The sequence below is a fragment of the Muntiacus reevesi genome, chromosome 10, assembly GCF_963930625.1.
Source record: "Muntiacus reevesi chromosome 10, mMunRee1.1, whole genome shotgun sequence".
NCBI lineage: Eukaryota > Metazoa > Chordata > Mammalia > Artiodactyla > Cervidae > Muntiacus > Muntiacus reevesi.
In genome coordinates this window covers 49673288-49687899 of record NC_089258.1, presented here as the reverse complement: position 1 = coordinate 49687899, position 14612 = coordinate 49673288, and the positions used below count along the sequence as shown (strand labels likewise).

General features: G+C 36.8%; 1 protein-coding gene across 4 annotated transcripts in view; it reads left to right on the top strand.

Annotated features, from left to right (window-relative positions):
* Window positions 1-14612, top strand: part of GPM6A (glycoprotein M6A) — a 259505-nt gene that overhangs the window by 128343 nt on the left and 116550 nt on the right. The gene's annotated exons all lie outside the window — the stretch shown is intronic.

Here is a 14612-nt window from a genome sequence, read left to right as displayed (position 1 = left end):
TGGCAGCGTTTTCTCTTCTGTCTCTTTAAGGCTTATGTAATGTTATAGAAAACACTCTTGTGTTCTTAGGATGCAAACAGTAATACAGGTAAAACTACTTAAAGGTTATATTTAAGAGCAGTATGGAAAAGATTCAGCTATTAAATTTGATTTCGAATGTACACAAATGCGTTATTTTAATTTACATGATAAAATAGAGTGGAAATACAGTGGGGTTTTTTTTTTTATTATTATTTTGAACCTTTCAGCTTTGCTGGGTTTTTTTACACACACATACATGTACTCACATATATATATATATATATAACCAGAGACATTCCATAAATAAAAGCAGTAGAAGCAGTAGAGAAAGGCAATAAACCAGTACCCAAATTTTAGACATTAGCACACTTCGTAATGATATTCTAACAGAAACACAATAATCTACATAGATATCATATGATATGTTTTTAAATTTAAAAAAATCCTCATCTACCTTTACTATGTGAACTAATAACATAAATGTTCATCAGTGATATGAAATGGCAAATGTTCCTGGTAATTTTCATCCTTAAAAGACTTCTCAATTGATTACCTTATTTTAGGAATAAAATGCCTTATGTTAATACCGTGTTATAGCACACAGCAAGATTGCTTCTTGGCCAGTCATTCTATTTAAGGAAATAGAAGTTTATCATTTTAAATAGAGAAATGATATTCATTACATTAAATGAAACCTTGAGATAATCCATGGATTGTGGTAGCAGGTTGAGTATGTCTGAGCATGTTTGAGCATGCCTTGGTGGATGTAGGAACCAAGAGAAATGATGTAATTAGTTGTGATGTTTTTTCCTCCAGTAACACCACTGAAAATCATTCCTTCATTGCGGTCAGGGCAGTGGTGATGGGTCGAGCACCTGCTCCCATCTCACTGGGCTCTTTTCACCATAGATGTGCCTGTTTTGTTTAGGAACAGTAGTGGAAAACAATAAAATTAAATGTCATATAGTGATCTATAAGTATACTGAGATACAGAAGTAAAATATCTGTGGTTAAGCTTTTTTTTTTCTCTTACTGAAGAAAGAGAAGGTTTAATTTTCTTCATTTTTAATCTTCCATTCCTTTCAGTTATGCTTATGACACCTTTCCTATATAAGTTTGTTATTAGACTGTTATATTTGAGTATAAATGTTCTTTCTGCTTGTGTGGGAGCAGGAGGCAATGTGATGAAATCTAAGTTGGAGTTCCTTGACAAGCAGATAAAAATCATTAGAGATTTTTCAAGAGTTCAGGTAGACAGATTTAATGACCCATCCACTTAAACGATGGCAACACTTTAAAGTAACCATTATCCTGTTTCCCTTAAATTGAATTTTTTAAAATAATAATTCAGATATCAGAGAATTCTCTTGGATTTGAAAGAGACTTTTCTGTCCTTTCTTAACTATTTAAATCTATTCTTTCCTGTTACATACTTAAAGGACTTACATTCATGTCAATGGTTAGTCATGTCGTCTTCCACATTCAACTTCCATGTGAAATGGAAGTTGGTGGTTTCATAAACGTGTTTGGAGAAAAAGAATAGAGTTGATACTTAAGGACTTAAAAAGATCTTCTGTAAGAAAAGTATTTTTCTCCGAAATGAGACCTCCTTTTTCCACTTACTTTATAAAAGGCACTGAAGGCAATCCTATGACATTTGCACTAATTTAACTCTATGTGTTCAGTTCGGGAGGAGAATAGTAATAAGGGGGTGACTTCACGAGCCGTTCTGCTCAGTGAGTACCTGTCTTGATGTGAAACTGAAATGTGGGTCATTAATCTGTTGCTCCATCTGTGTCTGCCAGCCTCCCAAAGGTGAGTATCTTATTGTGCTGAGAGTGAGTCTACTGTTTTAAGTAAATATGTTTTTTGTAAAACATGCCCTCTAAATGAAATCAGTTATCTTATCTCAAGTTCAATCAAAGCAATAGTATACTGGTATCAGAGGGGAAAAAAACAAGAAAACAAAAGAGGCTCCTTTGAACTTGGCGCTTACATGCAGCCATCATAAGCCCAGCATCACTGTCATCAAAAGTCAAGATACATGGTCACCAGATCTAGGAACAAGGGCTTCAGTTACCATGGACAGTTGAACAAAGTGCATGAAGACATGTGTTTTTCTTTTTATAAAGATTTAAAAGGTATACATTTATAACTTGTAGATATTTAACTATGTCTAGAACATTTTGTCCAGTCCTCTGGGAAGAAAAGTAAATGATTTGAGGGTGTCTGATCGTTAGTGTATTAGTGAGAATGTGTGTTTCTATGGCCCACCAAGTGACTAACCATGGCTTTGTCGATAACCTTAGTGAACACATTATGAATTAGGAGAGATCACAGAGAATGTCAGGGCTTCCCAGGTGGCGCTAGTGGTAAAGAACCCATCTGCCAATGTAGGAGACATAAGAGATGAGAGTTTGATCCCTGGGTCAGGAAGATCCCCTGGAGGAGGGCATGGCCACCCACTCGTGTTCTTGCCTGGAGAAACCCATGGATAGGAGAGCCTCGAGGGCTATAATCCATAGGGTCGCAGAGTCGGACACAACTGAAGTGACTTATCACACACACACAGAGATCGTCACTGATGAATCAATGATTAGAACAAGTGAGTGGTTATACAGAGATAAAAAGAAAGGAGCAATGAACAGGAAGAGCAAGCAAGTTGGAATCTTCATATATTGGCAGGACTGTTCCAAACAGCCAAAACCTGATTGATTTCCTTTTAGAACAGGAACAGCATATGAAACAAAGCCTTAAAATTACGTGTACCAGGAATGTTTGATCAGCCCAAAAGGTAACAGCCTCAGTGTTATCCACCATGTTTTTCTACCATAATTAACCAGCAGCGTATTAATACCTATCAACTTCTCTGGCTGAACAGAGTCCACCACTGACTTCCTCCGAGAATCCATCCTTGGTGACCCTGAAAAACTGGGTCACTTGAGGACACAGAAGATCAGACTTGGTGGGAACAGCCCGGCTTCCTTATCTCAACACCCATCACATGGCCCCTGCTTAATGGGCCTCATTCATCCTTAGCCCAGCACCGCTAACACATGGCATCAGCATCTCCTTAACTTACTAAAACCAACAGGGGTATCTCAGTGAAAGGACAGTGCACGGATCTTTTTTTTTTTTCCCAGTTTAGTTGTAATGTCTATCTCATAATTAACAACACTGTACAATTATATTTGACACATCTGCTCATAATTATACAGTTTACATGGACATGTATACACATATATCACCATTAAAGGATACACATCAGAAAAGCATATATACTGTATTTATGGGCTGATAAAATCTTTTCAAAACTTAAAAAAATTTTTTTTAATTGTGGTAAAAGTCACATAACATCTAAAACATACTGTTTTAAGCATATTTAACTGTCCGTTGCAGTGGTACTAAGTACATTATTATTGTGCAGCTCTCACCATCATCCATCTTCCATATTTTTTACTTTCCTATATTGAAACTCTGTACTCGTTAAACACTAAGTGACCATTCCCCTTCCCCACCCCTTACCCACTGGCATCTACCAGTGTCCTTTCTCACTGTATGAATTTAACTGTTCTAGGGCTTCCCTCATAGCTCAGTTGGTAAAGAATTTGCCTGCAATACAGGAGACCCGGGTTCAATTCCTGGGTCAGGAAGATCCCCTGGAGAAGGAATAGGCTACCCACTCCAGTATTCTTGGGCTTCCCTTATGGTTCAGCTGATAAAGAATCTGCCTGCAATGAGGGAGACCTGGGTTCAATCCCTAGGTTGGGAAGATCCCCTAGAGAAGGGAAATGCTACCCACTCCAGTATTCTGGCCTGGAAAATTCCATGGAGTGTATAGTCCAAGGGGTCACAAAGAGTCGGACACAACTGAACAATTTTCACTTTCACTTCACTTTCAGGTACCTCCTACCTAGAGTCAAACAGTATTTACAGCTACTGTATCAGAACTTTTCTTGACTAGGGTTATTTCTGCCTTGCCAGATGACTTTGGAGCCGAACCCTTCCTTAGACAGACGTCCTCCTGGAGAAGAGACACCGCTGTAATAAATGAGAAGAGAGTCGGCTTCAGCTCTGTGATACTAGATGATATTGGTTAACTTAAATTACCCTGCAATTTCAGTGCCAGATGGTGGCCTAGGGACTTTAACATAGATTACCTCATTGACTCGTCACCATGACCTTTGTTGGTACTAACGTTGAGAAAACTAAAAATCAAATAGGTTAATTAACTGGACCAAAGTCTCAGAGTAGCATGTAGAAAGAGCTGGGGTTCGATACAGTCAGACAGAGGAGGCCAGGGTCTGACTTTCAAATACACCCCGCATTGCATTAGATGTCAGTGTGACCTGCCTGCCACACCCCCTTCTTAGTGATTCCATTTAAGATGTGCCCAATGCTGCCTGAATCAGCCAAGCGCAGCAATCATGGCAGTTCTCTATCACCAGCTCTGGCTTTTTTTGCCCAGATGTGAAACAGCTTCACCAAGGGCAACCAGTCCCTAGGTGAGCCAGCAACCTATGACCTAGAAGTTTTGACTCCAGAAAGGGGCTGGGTCAATGAGACTCCTCTGCTGAGATCAGGAGATGATTCTTGGTGTGGGCAGAGTCTGTTTATCTCTCCATGTGTCTATGGAGTGACTGTGCTGCCCAGCCCCCAGGTAATCTGAGTGAATTTCTGTTGGCCGTCAAGAGACCTCTAAATAAAACATGTCTAGATCCTTTTAGGATCTGATATAGAGGGCCTTAATCTTAAGAACTGTTTCCCAAGTTTAACCTGCTAAGTGGAGAGTGGACCAAATGTACACTCATTGTATACTTCACTATCCACTTTCTGCTACTATCAAACACATCCTGGGTGATGCTGAATTTTTCCCTCATCATTTTATCTTTATAATTTGATTAATTAGTTCACCTTAAACCTTACCAAGTAAACATTGGTAATAAAATATTTTGAGAACCATTGCAAGAGAAAGAACCAGCATGAGTCAAAAATGTCTGCTTTATTAATAGAATTGGAATCTTCAATGGTTTGACATTGAAATCCATAGACCTGAAACTAGGAAAATAACAACAACATCAAAAAGCTTTAAACAGTCATGGAAATGGAGGAATTAATTAGCCTCCTTTTGCTTTTTGGATGTCAGCCCCTTGTAGACCCATGAAAAAGGGAGTTTGCCTTGCATAGACAGTAGTTCCAAGTGGACGAAATTCTCAACAAGCATCATCAGATGTCATCTCTGCCTTTGGACAAAAGCTAGAAGAAGTTTAGAGATTCAGAATTTATAAAGAACATAAGAAAACACTGTCCTGTGATTTGACAGCTGTGCTTTACTGGTGTCTGCTGCACTTTCAGAAATTAACTTCATGTTGTTACCAAATGTGGTTCTAAGATGCCTGTCAGGGGGCACAATTATGTATATATCTCATAAAATTTAGTAAATATTCTCAGAACTTCTGCATTGTCCTGGTTATTGTGACTTCTGTAGTTTAGATTTAATGTTTTAGAATAGAATGTAAATAGAATTGTCATCTTTTATTTGCACCGATTCTGCTGATAATTAGGTTTTTTCTAACTGTGGTGCTACTTGTCTTTGAGACCCCCATGCTCAGTAACACAAGCAACACCATCACGTTAGGACAGAGGATATATGTCAGTTTTTGACCATATCATTCAGTTCAGTTCAGTTCAGTCACTTAGTCGTGTCTGACTCTTTGCAATCTCATGAACCGCAGCACGCCAGGCCTCCCTGCCCTTCACCAGCTCCTGGAGTTTACCCAAACTCATGTCCATTGAGTCATGTCCATTGATGGTGATGCTATCCAACCATCTCATCCTCTATCATCCCCTTCTCCTCCTGCCTTCAATCTTTCCCAGCATCAGGGTCTTTTCCAGTGAGTCAGCTCTTCACATCAGGTGCCCACAGTATTGGAGTTTCAGCTTTAATATCAGTCCTTCCAATGAATATTCAGGACTGATCTCCTTTAGGATGGACTGGTTGGATCTCCTTGTAGTACAAGGGACTCTCAAGAGTCTTCTCCAACCCCACAGTTCAAAAGCATCAATTCTTCGGTGCTCAGCTTTCTTTATAGTCCATTCATATCATTAGAATGAGTGTATTCATCTTTTAAAATGGTGGGGGGAAAGTTAGTCACTCAGTCGTGTCCAACTTGTTGCAATCCCATGAACTGTAGCCTGCCAGGCTCGTCTGTCCATGGAATACTCCAGGCAAGAATCCTGGAGTGGGTTGCCAATTCCTTCTCCAGGTAATCTTCCCTACCCAGAGGTTGAACCCGAGTTTCCTGCATTGTAGGCAGATTCTTTACCATTTGAGCCACCAGGGAAGACCTCACTTTAAAATGAAGGTGCTTAATATAGCTATGTCATTAACTCATTGAACTGAAACTTGATCTTAAACATTTAAGGAAATAGAACAGTATGTTGGACTGAGATATGGGTATGGTATACTGATGAAGAATGTAGGTAGAGTGATGACTTCAAAATGGTTCTTAGAGGGAACTTCCCTGGGTGGTCCAGCAGTTAAGATTTCAGCTTCCAATGCAGGGGATGCAGGTTCAGTCCCTGGTCAGGAAGCTAAGATCCCATGTGCCTCATGGCCAAAAAATTAGAACATAAGCAATAGAAGCAATATTATAATATTCAATAAAGACTTTTAAATGTTCACATCAAAAAAATCTTAAAATTTGTTTCTTAGAAATTAATTACTCTTGAATCTCAAAGGCAGTGGTACGTGTGGGATTCCTAGGATATAGAAAATGACTCCGGTTTGTCGATTTTGGCCTCCATTGTCCTCTACACTTAGCATCCTCCCTGCCTCCCCCACCCGCCACTACCACAAGCATGCAAAATGCTTGGCAGTTTTCTTTGTCATCCATTGAAGGCAGACTGCTTGGCTTATTTTTCAGAATCCCTTTGGATGGCATCCATACTAACAGGTGGCACAGCTGTGGATGAGCTGACATTATAAAAATAATTCATGTTTTCCCATGTGTTCTCTGCTCAAATGGTGTCCATTGTCTTAGATTTTCTTAATCTGAAAGAAACTTCCTTTTTTTGCTCTGTGAAAATAAAAGGAAAGAAAAACAGAAGATAGCTGTTTCTCTTAGCTCGTGAGTGGAAAATTTACCTTTGGTCACAGATGAAAGTCTGTTTATTAGGGTCTGAGTATATAGTTCACTGGGGAATTAAGTTACAATGTGAGCAAGTCTGAGATCAGAGAGAAAAGGAAGGAAGCCTGCTATTTTAAATGATATGTGTTCCTCAAGTATTAAGACATGTCAACACGTCAGAGCATTACTACTGTGTGTAACCAGAATTCCCAAAAGAAAGACATTTGAGCATATTGTTTAAGTTGCTTAATGTTTTTGGACTTAAATTTCTATCACCAGAGAAGTAATAATCTTAATAGTACACTTACCTCTACAAAAGAGAGCCCTTTTGTGGAATTGATCCCTGGGAATGGCTTTAGGAAGATAAGACGTTGCTCACATTGCCTCCTATTATGGAGCATGTGTGGCTTTTCTTTATTCTCAAGTAAAGGTGAGAGAATTTAAAAAATTTGCTAGCTATAATTTCCAACTAATTAATAATAGAAATTTTAGTGTTTTGGTAAATATTTTCTCTTTTAAAAACAATTTATTTTCTCCATTAGAGAGATCCTTTAGAGATCTCCATTAGATCCATTAGATCCATCAGAGATCTCCATTAGAGAGATCCTTTGAAAGATGAATGAGCTGTTTTTTCTTAATAATGTAAAATGTGGATGAAAAACCTTATAATTGTTTATATTCTTTCACTGTTATTTGATGAGAAGTTCTAGTAAAGAACTCAAATAAAGAAATAGTATCTGATCAAATCTCTTTCCTTGAAAGCTTAGTAAATTTTTTTCCATTTTTGAGACATCTTTCCACATTTCCTGGATCAGTGGATATACATTTTCATTCGTAGTATGAATACCATGCCAATTTTGCACTTCAATTTAGTGATTGAATGTCTGAAACATAGCTCACTGCCTATATTAACGTGATTTACTTTTTGTGGAAAAATAGTAAATATAATAGCTAATATTTAATTTTCTATGCACTGTTCTTAGCATTTCATGTCAAGTATCTAATGTCAACATGTATATGTTAAGTAACAATTTCAAAGATTCTTTGATTTTATGGACACTCTTAGTCAATGATTATTTCATTCAAACTAAACTCTAAAAGGAGCTAGAAGAAAATCTTATATAAATATCCAGAGAACAAGGAGGATTTTAACTTAATGAAGTGAGATAGTCTTCATTTCAAAGAAAAAAAAATGTGTCTAGTTAGAAAAAGCATTCCCCCCCCCCCCACCCCCGTAATAAAAGCATTCAAATACAAATTTTGGGATTTTAGACTGGAAATTTCTTTTTCAGTGCTAGTAAAGAATTGTTTATAGTTTTGATAAAACATCTTTCAGTACTTTGCTACTAGAATCAGTGTTTAAAAAGATAGGATTGAGCATTGTCTGAACTGTGGAACTCTCAGATATGACACTAAATATTATTTGTCCACTAAAGCAAGCAGACTTTGAGATGTTCTGAAGGTCTTCAGTAGAGCCCCATGTTATTCACTTAATACTTTAGAAATTTTATTATAATTTTTCATCAATTAAAAGAACTCATCCTTTTATAGTAAGATGACTTTTGAATGTTACTCATACAATAACTGAACATAAAACATTTTCAATCCTTTTACTCCACCATCCACAATAGAAAGTTGTAAGTAAGCTGTAAGATCTGGAATTCAGAGACCATATACTTGGATTCTCTCCATAAACTTTAAGCCTGTAGAGAACTGAGTCATTTTTGTAATCAACTGTCATAACCCCAGACAGATGTTCTGTGGGTTTCCAGAACAGATGACGTTTGCTACGGGCTCTTTTCCTTCCCTGTAAGTCACTTTCTGTATACTTTTACCCATACTCTTTAATCCTGGCTTTCTCAAGCCACTTATTTATTTATTTATTTATTTGGCCCCTGTCCCATGCACAATTTTTAAAATAGATTAAAAACACAGAGTGTACTTTTTTTTCTTCTAATATGCTCTACTTAAAAAAAATCAGATTCACTGGCCACTTCATTCCATTTCTATCAGATTATTGGCACATTTCCTCCTATTTATTGATGTATGTTCATTTTACTTCAGTCTTTTTTTTTTTTTTTTTTACTTTTTTTTTTTTTACTTCAGTCTTTAAGTATTAAATGAATTGCTTTAAGTGTCTCCTGGGTGATTTATGACTTATTTGACTATATTATAGATGTATTAGGTTGACCATGTTGAATTTCTAATAATAGACAATTTGTTCTAAAAAATGGCACTTCAATATGTCTGTACTATCAGTGTGCTACTTTTAATGAAATTTTTTAATGTGTTCATCATTCCTATATAGAAAATAGAAAAATAATATGTGATATGACATGATTATGGTTTGCATGTCTACATGGAGTATGCAGTAAGCTTATCAAGTATTTTTTTCTCCAAAATCATTCTGAGCTCTTTAAATTTGTTGTGCTATTTTTACCTTTTTAAGCAAAAATTGGCAAAAAAAACTTGATTGGTTTATTCATATGTAACTCAAAGCTAACCTTTTCTCACTTTTAAGGTTGTGTGAGGTTGGTACTTTAGGGACTTATTCAACATACTGCTTCCAGATCTGTGATTTACTTTGCTTGCCTCAGAGTAGATGGCATGTCCTTTCCTCTAGAGAGTGGGTGGAATATCTGCCATGTTTTTCTTTGGATTAAATGAAACTACAAAGATCATTTTCCATACACGTGGCATGATCAGTGGACTCTCAGCTCCCACAAATTGATAATGCCATTTTTTGAGAGTTTTTTTTTTTTAATATCATCTAAGATAAGTTTACAGGACTGTTTGTGGTCCTTGAGGGATAAAGAATTGTGTACCATTTCAATATCGAATGTAACTCAGAATATTGTGTGGAAATACTCCTCACTTACCATGACTAGAGCTTATTGTGGAAGAAACAGAATCTTTTGTTGAAGAGGTCTTACTATCTGTGCTTTAGAAATATAAGAAAGCAATAATTTTGAATAATAATTTTTTAAAATATTTAGGCTTCAGGTGCCCAATAATGCAGGACAGCACTGGAAAACAATGGAATGCCCTTTAGTTTATGTAGATACAGAATTTTATCTGTTAATTTTTTATTTTTTATTTATTTATTTTTTTTATCTTTCATATCGGGTGGAGAGGGAGGTGGGATGGGGGACCGGGATGGGGAATACGTGTAACTCTGTTAATTTTTTAAATGTGGTTGTGAGAAAAAGTGAGAATGGATGGAAAAGACTTGGATGCCTCTGATCTTATTACAGGATGCTCATAGTTTCAGACCAGTTTTGGCCCAGATGTTGGAGTGTCCCATCCCTAGGTCAGGTGCTTTGCATTCAGTATAGTTAATATTAAAAATCATGTTATGAAATTGAACTCAGGTTAGTATATATTGATTGAAAGTGATAATGTTAGTCACTTAGTCAAGTCTGACTCTTTGCAACCCCATGGAGTGTAGCCCTCCACTCTCCTTTGTTCATGGAATTCTCCAGGCAAGAATACTGGAATTGGGTAGCCATTCCCTTCTCCAGGGAGTCTTTCCAACCCAGAGATCAAACACATGTCTCCTGCATCGCAGGTGGATTTTTTACCATTGGAGCCACCATGGAAGCCCATATATACATTGATTAAATAAAGCAATTTACTTCTCTAACCAAGGTTTTGGTACAAGTATGATTTATTTCTAAATTTGTTTTATAAATTTAAATTCTATTTTATATTTTTAATATTCTTTTTAACTATTTATGTTTTCAATTTTGTAAAATTTGAAATTCCTCTTAAGTCTCTGTGAAAATGTTGAATCATTTACCACAAGTTATACAGTTGTGTGCTCATTCACTCAGTTGTGTCCAACTCTTTGCAGCCCCATGGACTGTAGGCTGCCAAGCCCCTCTGCCCATGGAATTTTCCAAGCAAGAATACTGGAGTGGGTTGCCACATCCTACTGCAGGGGTTCTTCCCCACCCAGGGATTGAACCCATGTCTATCGTGTCTCCTGCATTGGCAAGTGGATTCTCTTACCACTAGCGCCACCCAGGAAGCCCAAGTTATACAGTTATTGGAATTATTTAACCACTTCCTGACCACTTAGAAATCTTTAAAGCTTAAAATTTTGTAGTCTCAGGATTACATTATTTGAGACAAAATTTTCTTAATTTCTTTAGAATTTATTATAAAAAAAAAATCCATCCCACTTAAAAAGCCATGCCTTAACAAGCTGAGTGAAAAAAGAACTAAACCTGAAAATATACTTGAATCCTATCCTTATGGAAAGGGTATTTCATCATGTCTTTCTTTCTTTTTTTTTTATTTTTCTTTTTTTTTAATATGTCCCTAAGATGTTCTGTTTATTTATTTATTTATTTATTTTCATTTATTTTTATTAGTTGGAGGCTAATTACTTCACAGCATTTCAGTGGGTTATGTCATACATTGACATGAATCAGCCATGGAGTTACATGTATTCCCCATCCCGATCACCCCTCCCACCTCTCTCTCCACCCGATTCCTCTGGGTCCTCCCAGTGCACCAGGCCCGAGCACTTGTCTCATGCATCCCACCTGGGCTGGTGATCTGTTTTCCTATAGATAATATACATGCTCTTCTCATGTCTTTCAACTAAGGGTTGCTTGTGTATTTTTGAAAATGTTCTGTTTCTAAGGTGACACTTAGATGCCTTTCACAGGTATCCGTGGTACTCTGCCCACCCTGTCACTCACTGCATTATTTAAAATTCTCCTTTTATTTATGAAAATGTCAATATTATCTCTGTACTTTATGTACTTTCACTTTGTTGTGCTAACATCAGTCTTTATTATAAGTTGAGGTTCCAAAGTTGTGTTCAGCTGATTCTTAGGTTTGTGGCAATTTCTAGTAGTTTATAGGGTGACAGGGGAACGTTTAAGGACCATCAACTCAGCGTCTGATTATTTGGAAGAGATTGTTGAGTGCTACTGCCAAGAAATGACAGTGGTTCAAACATTAAAGAAATGGGTATATGTTTGTGCCAAAAAAGAAATGATGTATATTTCAGAAGAGACCTGAGGCCTATAAGAGTCAAGAGAAGAGAGCTGGCTGGAGTCCGTAGGCACTAAGCAAAGAGAAGTGTGGACTCTGTCTTAAGGTCTTCAGGGGCTGGCAGTGAGCCTGATGGAGCTATTAGAGGGCATGGTTGGGAAAGCATAATGTTGTTTCCCATTTTGCAAAATGAGAAAGAAAAAAAAATGTGACTACATATGAGGCCATTGAAATCTTTGAACTTTCTGCTTATAAGTAGCCTCTGGCAATGATTTCCAATTTCCTTCATTTTCTTTTATGTGGAATACAGCTGAGGATTTGCCAGACAAAAATATTGAATACCTCTTTCGGAGTGGCGTGAAAATTGCATTCTATATTTCCCTTGGTAAAACTGCTTTTCCAAGGAAATGAACTGATTGTTAATCCACTGTGCTCCTCAAGTTCCCTTCTTTCCAGAACCAAGGGCTTCTGTCTTGCTAGTTAGATGCAGTGGCACTGAAAGAAAATGTTTTTCCACCCCCATGTAACTATATTATAAATGTCATACACAGAATTTTATTCACCGTGAAGTCATGAACTGAGCACTACCATAGAACATTTGGTTGAAAGATAATCTCAGGTTGAAACAACCGAGTTTCCTTAAAAATTATTAAATGATACATAGCAGGTTTTGGGAGAGATAAGGGGATGATCTTGCCTGAAGCCATTAGCAATGAATAACTTGTAAGACAAGAATCATTATTAACTGTACTTTGCAATGGATGTGCTATTTGGGGGCCTTTGGGATCTATGTGTCTTTATTACGTTATGTGTTATGTGTCTTTGTAAGTGTAGCAAGACCATAGTCTAGCAGAGTAGTTCTCAGTCTTATTTTGCTTGATGCTCACCTATTTTGGGGTGTGTGAAAACATAGGTTGCTGCCCCTCCTCCCTCAACCTCAAATTTATGATTTAGTAAGCCTGGGGCGAGGCCCAAGAATCTGTATTTCCAACAATTTCCAAGCGATGCGGTAGGGACTAGTCATGGGACCACACATAGAGAGCCATTCGTCTCGTATATTATTTTTACTGGGTAAAACTCATGGTGAATTTCCCAACAGAGATTTATAATTTATATATATCCAAATTAAGATATCATGGATTTGAAGTCTGAGACAAAAATGCATAAATAGCAATCATTTAAATAACTTTCTGGGTAACTACATAAAAACATAGAAATGGCAGTCATTAAAAATTAGAACTTTCTGGGTAACCAATTCAAACATTTTGCTTTTGAAAATCAAACAGATTTTTGAAATCTGTGATCATCTGCATAAATTCTTGTTATGCAAGCCTTCAAAAAGTTTTGTGAAATGTGCGATGATATACAGTTTTCCATCTGGATTGTTCAGTAACTGTAGGAGAAAATTATAATCATGGGTTGATGGGCAAAATTGACTGAGATAGGAAACCTACAGTTACCGAAAATGCTATGTGTGTACCAATAAAACAGTTGTCTTGTATTCAGTGGGCATGAGAGTTCAATCATTTAGGAGAATGATTCTATGTCACACCTGACTGCCAAGACCTGTTGCTGGTATTAATGCTATTGTCATTCTCACTAGCTAGTTAACAAATATAAATGAAATTTTGTGTCAGTGATCGTGAAAGATCACATGAAGACCAGCTCTAAACTTAGTTGGATCAGTTGGTTATCACTGTTGGTAAATATTAGTTATAACTAAGATCACAAGTTATGTTTTACTGACAAAATAAAAGCAAAAAGTGTGACTTGAAATCTCAGTTATTACCATGTGTTATAATTTATTTGTGTGTTTTTTTGCATTTTCTTATTAAATGTACATAAATTATCTTAAAGAAATGGAATAATTGCAATTTTTACTTATTGTTATGGAATATGAAGTCAAATTTAGGTAATTTTTCAGAGAACAGAATGTTTAAGAACCAAAGATAATTGTTTTACTATAAAATAATGAAAGCATAGGCTTAACATACACAAAACATAGTTTAGAAGCTTATAGAAATTCTTGAAATTCTTGTTTCAGATCAGAACAGCTTTCAGAGTGAATTCAGTATGCCCTAGGGAAGGAAATGCCTGTGGGAACTTATTACAGGTTCATTGGGTTAGAAACAAGCCAGCAAACAGCTTGCATAGATGGAAGGCTTGAAGACTGTGTCTTCCATCAGTACTGCCCCTAGGAATTATGCTTCTCTTCTTCCAGAATTCCCAGATGTGAATAGCTCTGCTGAATTATGATCTGTTTTTGGTAAACACGACCTAATAGCTTTGTTTATGCAATAGAATGGGACAAATGGCTTATATTTCTAGTTTTTACATGTTTGTAATGAAAAACTCTCAACTGTCAGAAGGGAGGTGGTGGAACTGAGTCGCGCAGACATGGGTTTGAATCTTAACTTGTTCATATACTGGCTTTGTTTTTGGTCCAGTGACTTA